Here is a 6,400-nt window from a genome sequence, read left to right as displayed (position 1 = left end):
GTGTGTGTTTGTGTGTGTGTGTGTGTGTGTGTGTGTGTGCGCGTGTGCGCGTGTGTTTGTGCGTTTGTGCGAGTGTGAGTGTGAGTGTGTGTGTGAGTGGGTTAGTGTGAGTGTGAGTGTGCGTGTGCGTGTGTGTGTGCGTCTGTGAGTGTGAGTGTGCGTGTGTGCGTGTGAGTGCGAGTGTGTGTGTGCGTCTGTGTGTTACAAAATATTTGTTTCCAATAAATGCTGTTCTTTTGAATTTTCTATTCATCTGTGAATCCTGAAAAATAAAAAGTAACAGTTTCCATGAAAATATTGTGCAGCACGACTGTTTTCAACATTGATAATAATCAGAGATGTTTCTCGAGCAGCAAATCAGCATATTAGAATGATTTCTGAAGATCATGTGACACTGAAGACTGGAGTAATGATGCTGAAAATACAGCTGCGCATCACAGAAATACATTACAGTTTAACAGAGATTCATATAGAAAAGTGATATTTTAAATTACAATAATATTTCACAATTTTTACAGTATTTTTGATCAAATAAATGCAGCCTTGGTGAGCAGAAAGACTTCTTTCAAAAATATTTTTAAAATCCCTCCAAACTTTTGATGCTACAGTAGTTTTTTTTATTTTTGATTAAAGATTTACACATCACAAATAATCATAAAAACATGTTTGTGTTTCATTTAAACGATCCAGGTATTATAGCCGACTCTGCGAAGCCAAATGACTCAGAATTTACTGTTTGACAATTGCATCCGGTAACTATACTAATACATTTACCTGAATGCACGTCATGTAGGCTATCACACGCGTGTGCTGTTTTTCAGACTTAAACCCAGCACTTCCAGTCTGCAGCTGTTCGCTGTAAAGCTGAGGATCCAGCAGGTGTGTGTAACTCCTCAACAGGTCGTTCGTTTTCATATTTACTGACCTTAGCTTCGTTACCTGCTCGTTCCCGTGGCAATTACAGAACAATAGTATGTGTAATTACAGCATAATCATGTAATGTGAAGCCACGGCTTCACTCAGACAATTAAAACCCGCTCGCACACGGGAGGAAATCACTCGCTCTTTCTCAGTTCAGGTGTAGAAAAGCACCCGTAGTGGTCATTAATGGTGCATGTTTGTGGTTTTCTGATTCATATCGTGGCCCTTGTCTTTTTTTTTTTTTTTTTTTTTGCAAGGTTAAATAAACCATTTTTTAATAGAAAGATCTTATTATGTTTGAGTAGGTTTATTAAACTAAACCTATAAAAAAATGTTATTTTAAATAAAATAAACATAAACTGAAATAAAATATTAAAAAAAAAACTTAAACTTATTTTATTTCAGGTAGTTGCCAAATAATTTTTCATTTAGTTTAACTTCTGCAAAATAATTAAAACTGAAATGAAAAATAAAAAAAAAATATATGCACTAATAATAATAACACTAATAATAATGACAAAAATGCAACAAAATTACTTTTGGTGTAATACAAAATAATATTAGCTAAACCTATATCTCAGTGATACTAAAATAACACTGGTTTGATATAAAGTAAAACATTGAAAAAACTTATTTAAGCTAGTTGCCAAGGAAACAATTTTAATTGATCTAGTTTAACTTGATGTACTAGTAACTAAAAACTATTTAAAAAAAAACCTTTTGTTACTTAAAATAAATGTCCACTGAAATAAAATAAAATGTTAAAACAACTTATTTTATTTTAGCTAGTCGCCAAGGAAACTCTGCTCATTTTCGTTTAGTTTAACCTGTACTAAAATAACTGAAACGGAAATAAAAATTTATAAAATCTATAAAAAAAACCCAGAAACGAATAAAAATTACAAAAAAACAACAACTAAATAACCAAAACTTTAACAAAAAATGAAAATGAAAAATATAAAATAATATTATTAAAAACTCTAATGGTATCTCAGTGATACTAAAATAACCTCGGTTTGAAATAAAATATTTATTTTTAATGTCTATATAGTCTCTATTAAGTTTTAGTTTATTTTAGTACTTCAACTTAAATGTTGCTTCAGCAGCTTGCTGAAATAAATGTTTTTTTATATATCATTTTATTTCAGTTAATGTTTGTTTAATTTTAAACAATGAAAATTTTTAATCCATAAACTCATATGCTCACAAATTTATATGCTAGTATAAACGCACATGCATCTAAATGATGAAATTTGACAGACTTGTGTTGTTTTATATAACGCTAGTTATAACGGCTACAAACCCGAAAGCATTTTCAGAATTTGAAGAAAGATGATTTATGATCCTTTTTTCTTTCTCAAACGAAGACGTCTCCAGATATAACATAAAAAGCGAATGAATAAATGAAAAGCGTTTTATTCTGTCTCTCTTCGTCTGTGTTGGTGTGCATGTGAATGTTTGTCAGATCTGTGCCGTTCAACCTCTGGCCTTCTGAGAACTTCACCATCTGTTGTGCTGTGAAAGTGGAGCACGTTCTGCAAATCAACTTCTCCTTCACACCAAACATCGTTTGCTCTTCTGTAATCCGCCGCTTTTCTCTCTCTCACCTGTGGCCCACCAGACGGCAGAAATAATCATAAAAACATGTTTGTGTTTCATTTAAACGATCCAGGTATTATAGCCGACTCTGCGAAGCCAAATGACTCACAGAATTTACTGTTTGACAATTGCATCCGGTAACTATACTAATACATTTACCTGAATGCACGTCATGTAGGCTATCACACGCGTGTGCTGTTTTTCAGACTTAAACCCAGCACTTCCAGTCTGCAGCTGTTCGCTGTAAAGCTGAGGATCCAGCAGGTGTGTGTAACTCCTCAACAGGTCGTTCGTTTTCATATTTACTGACCTTAGCTTCGTTACCTGCTCGTTCCCGTGGCAATTACAGAACAATAGTATGTGTAATTACAGCATAATCATGTAATGTGAAGCCACGGCTTCACTCAGACAATTAAAACCCGCTCGCACACGGGAGGAAATCACTCGCTCTTTCTCAGTTCAGGTGTAGAAAAGCACCCGTAGTGGTCATTAATGGTGCATGTTTGTGGTTTTCTGATTCATATCGTGTCAAACTCTAGTCTATTTCGGTCACTTTCACTCACGGCTGAATCACAGTGAGCTTGACATCTGTGACCGAGGCGTTTTAGCAGCACTCGGTGCGGTTCAATTAAAGCTGTACCTCCATGTCTGATCATAACGCTTGCTGAGGATCTGATGACTGATGACCCCAACAGAAGGTCACTATCAATAACAGACCAACAACAGTGAGTAGTGACAGATAAAAGAGAAGTGCTATTGGAGTTTATAATTATCGTGCTATTGCATTTTGTAAATCTGTGCAAGCTTCCCACTACAACAACAAGATGATGTTCACTATAGAAGTTGAAACCTAGGACATTTCCAAATATTTGTAGTGCACTATATGCATTTATTTTTTTATGGCATTTATTTATTTATTTATTTGTTTTCCAGTCTTATATGCAAAAATTACATATTCTCTCTCTCTCTCTCTAAATATTATGTATATTTTGTTTATCATAAAATAATAAATTATTTATATAAAATTCATATTATATATATATTGATTTATTATGTATAATATTATTTTTTATAATAAATAATATTAAATTAATAATTGTGTGTATGTATGTATATATATATATATATTAAAAAAACATGTACATATTTTTTATTTTGTTTACCATAATTTAATATCTCAATTTAAAAAGTAAATTTATGAATCTACGTTAGACTAAAAGCTCAAGCGCAGAACAAGGACTTCTTTGACTTTGTTCGCCACATGTTATTGTGATTAATCTCTCACTGTGCGTTCATATCAATCCCAATCTTTCTCTTCTCTCGTTTTCTGCTCTCTGTTTTCATAAATGTAACAACAGGATTATGATTTGTCATTTTTTTGGTAAACATCCAGTTTGAAGGCTTGTTTAGCGCCATCATCCTTCCATCTGTGTCTTTCTGGTTCTTTCTGCTCTTTATGAATATGTGTGTGGCCACTTCTCCAGCAGCGCGGGGTCCAAACTTCATGTTCTGCGTTCGGCTGATTGTGTGAATAATTTGGGAGTAATTACAGCCGACGTCATCGCTGCCTCCCCCTCCGACAATTATCGAGATGCTTCACACAGACTCGCGTTTGTCAGAGGATCAAAAAACAATCTTGTCCTGATATATCAATCATCTCGCTCTAATTAGTGGATGGATTTGGTATCTTGTAACTGTTATTAGTGTATTGTGTGTCTTCTAATGAAACCAATCGAGCTCTTCTTTTCTGCCCAGATGCAGACGCTGTTAAGAGGCGATTGAGCGCTTTATCAGAAGGGTCCTAATTATCAGAACTCCACACACACACACACACTGCGGCTCTGATCATCATAAAAACCAAACGTCACACACTTTAGTGCTCAGCATGTATGTCTAGCAACACTGAACCTGCTCTCTTACAGATCTGGGATTTCACATGTTGAGTATTGATTGATTAGAGAAAATAATGCAAACAAAATAATGAATAATGTCACTCAGCTTGTAACAACAAGCACAAATTGTGCGTCCCTTTAATGCACTTACAATGTAAGTCATTGGGATAAGAAGGCAACTTGTATTTTTGTAAAAGTACTTGTTTTAAAGTGTTATTTGAGCTGTAAATTGTCAAAAATCATCTGTTTATGAGATACTTTTCTGGGTGGATGAACTCACCAACCTGTTCCTTGTAATATGTTGGATATCCATTCGATTCAGATTCATCAGATTTGTAGAAATGCAGCATTGCATCAGTGTCTCAGCAATGGATGCTCTGCAGTGAATGGGTGCCGTCAGAATGAGAGTCCAAACAGCTGATAAAAACATCACAATAATCCACAAGTAATCCACAGCACTCCAGTCCATCAGTTAACATCTGGAGAAGACAAAAGCTGAGACAAATCCAGCATTAAGACGTTTTTAACTAAAATACCATAGAGTTCATAATCCATAATAACTCTTCCTCAAGTGAAAAAATGCATCTGCTGTTGTCTCTCACATGAAAATCCAGCCACATATTTGTTTAGAGCTGTTTAAACGCTGCTTGACTTGACAATTATGGTGTATGGAGTGTAGATTGTTGTGGAAAAAAACGAATTTAAAGCAGTTTAACATAAGGCAGCAACAAAACAAAATGTGAAAAAAATTAAGGGGTATGAATACATTCGCAAGGTACTGTATATTTGTGTGTGTGTGTGTCTGAGAAAGAGAGTGTGTGTGTGCGTGTGTGTGTGTATGAGAGAGAGAGTGAGTGTGTGTGTGTGCGTGCTCTCATTCTGACGGCACCCATTCACTGCAGAGCATCCATTGCTGAGACACTGATGCAATGCTACATTTCTCCAAATCTGATGAAGAAACAAACTCATCCTGATCTTGGAAAGTCTGAGGGTGAGTAAATTTATAGCAAATTTTCATTTTTGGCTAAACTATTCCTTTAATTAATGAACTGTAATATGGAAAAGAACTGTGATTTTGTCCTTGTTTTTTCACAGATAAAGAACCGCTTACAGGTTTGGAACGATATGAGGGTGAGTGAATGATGACAAAATGTTAATTTGGTTTCTAAAAGTGTTTTCACTAACAGGTGTAACAACACGAGCAGATTACATTCACTATAATATTTCTGTGATAGGGAAAAACTGGTATTTGGAGCGAAAAGGAGGAGCGAGAAACACATTGACAGATCATATCATATCATCTCCTCTCGCTCTCAAACGTGTGTGTGTGGTGTGTGTGGTGTGTGTGTGTGGTGTGTGTGTGTGTGTGTGTGTGTGTGGTGTGTGTGTGTGTGGGGTGTGTGTGTGTGGGGTGTGTGTATGGGGGGGGGTTCTTTAGCGTAGCGTTTAGCCTGAATCTGACAGGGTGCTAAGAGCGTCTGTTTTTACCTCCAGTGAAACACACAGAGAGAGAAAGATGTGGAAGTGAAGATGGCAGCCGAGCAGTTTTGGCAGTGCTAGCAGATCTTAGTGCTAAATTGTGCTAGCGATGTGACGCTGTGTAATGTGTGAGCTTACGTGTGCCGCCAAATCAGCGTCCGCTGAGAAACACACGTCCAGGCCACAGCCGCACACAAACACACGCGCGCTCATACAGGATCTGAGTTCTTATCTATGTATTTATACAATCGTTCTATCTGGTCCTCGAATCTGATTGGCTGAGAGGAGTGCAATATTCTAGTGACAACAGCACTCCAACCGTTTCAAAGTTTGTATCACTCCGCTTGCGGTATTTCTCACAGCGAGTGTCATGATGGATGCCCAACTCCACTATAATTTTATAAATAATACTGTTTTTGTGTTTTTAGGCGAGAATGTACTTGTTTAGACTTCAAGTATGCGGTTTATTAATAAAGATAACGTCTATTTGAAAATTTGCTTCGAGGTTT

This window comes from Sinocyclocheilus anshuiensis, unplaced genomic scaffold (genome assembly GCF_001515605.1).
Source record: "Sinocyclocheilus anshuiensis isolate Anshui unplaced genomic scaffold, SAMN03320099.WGS_v1.1 scaffold708, whole genome shotgun sequence".
NCBI lineage: Eukaryota > Metazoa > Chordata > Actinopteri > Cypriniformes > Cyprinidae > Sinocyclocheilus > Sinocyclocheilus anshuiensis.
The sequence above is the reverse complement of the archived record's forward strand: the minus strand, read 5'-3'. Positions refer to the sequence as shown.